Here is a 1497-nt window from a genome sequence, read left to right as displayed (position 1 = left end):
ATACAACATTGCTCTGTTTGTGCCGGGGCACCGGATCTTTGGGGTGAACCAATCTTACACATTCTGAAAACAAGATTATTATTCTTACACAATCAGTTCTTGTTTAGTAAATCAGTCTCAAAACAAGATCAAAAAGACTTTTTGGCTGATATAAGATTTAAAAACATGGTAAGATGGACAGTTTTTGCAGTGTGACCCCAGTATTGGAATGAACAGAGGGGGGGCTTTTAGAACCAAATTCTTCTCCCGGTCGTARTGAGCTGTGAGACCTGACGGTTGTTCTAGTGGTGAGAACTGAGACAAGAAGAGCTGAGAGAATCCCCACCTGTTCGTGTTTAATGTGCTTGCCTGTACATCAGGGAACARTTTCACTAAAAACATTTCTCCAGCCGCTCCCCCCGCCCCCCCACAGCGGCGGTGGGTTTCGTTTTAGTCCTCTCGCTGCTCGTTCGGACGGTCTCAGCGGGGGGTCCATGCTGTCCTTTTCGCTGCTTCGGTGAGTCTGTTTCTGTTTTTACAGAAAACAGGTGGATCAAAATGTCCCAAAAAAAGAAAGAAAGAAAAAAAAAAGACACTTGGTCCCAAAGAACAGAAACTGAGATGACCTGAACGTAGTGGGTGCCGCTCCCTGAAGGCGGCAGGACCTCGCAGGGGCGGGTGGTCGGCCCTCCTGTCTTTAATGTGATTTCATTTGAACCAAGTGAAACAACTGAATGTGTGTGTTCTGTGAGTGTTTAGGTTTTATCTTTTCTCCACCACTACAAGTGTGCAGTTAGGTTCCAAACTGTGCACATGTGTGTGTGTGTTAGTCTACATAGTGTATGTGTGGCTGTGGGCAGCTGCCCTGTGTCCACAGAGGTGAGGTAGTGCCTGACACCATGGAGCAGTCTCCCCGCCCCATCCTTGGGTGTGTCCGTTTTGAGGTAAATGGTAGCCTTCTTGGCATATTCGCCTGCTTTCAGTGATGTCCATGGTTTAAAAATAATAAAAGAAAAAAATAAAAAAAGGCAAGTGTGTACGGAAGCCTGGAGGGGGCCACGCTTAGCGGAGCCCTAAGGAGAGGACTCGGTACAGAAACCCCGCAGGTTAGGGACAGAAACTGACACCGCCGTACGGTGTGCACAGTAAAATGAGGCATTCATGTTACTCTGAGGTGAACGTGTGTGTTTTTGTGTGATATATGTGTGTGTGTCACACATGCTCTCTTGCCGTTTGTTGCTTTTCAAACCTCTAAGAAGCGAAGGTGAAGATTTACTCTTACATCCTACAGTATGTCCCTTTTCCACTAGTGCKKCTTAGTGTAGTGTCGGTACGGTTCGGTACGGTTCCAAGCCCCTTCCATTAGGCCAGATTCATGGAACCGGACCTTTTTTAGTACCTGCCTCATTGTGGTTCCAAGCGGCCCCAGCTGACAACAAAATGTGACATCAGAACACCGTTCGTCACTGATTAGCTAGGGGGTGGAGTCACTGGTTGCGTCTGAGCTGCCTTTACAAC

The sequence above is a fragment of the Austrofundulus limnaeus genome, unplaced genomic scaffold (assembly GCF_001266775.1).
Source record: "Austrofundulus limnaeus strain Quisiro unplaced genomic scaffold, Austrofundulus_limnaeus-1.0 Scaffold2651, whole genome shotgun sequence".
Lineage (NCBI taxonomy): Eukaryota > Metazoa > Chordata > Actinopteri > Cyprinodontiformes > Rivulidae > Austrofundulus > Austrofundulus limnaeus.
The sequence above is the reverse complement of the archived record's forward strand: the minus strand, read 5'-3'. Positions refer to the sequence as shown.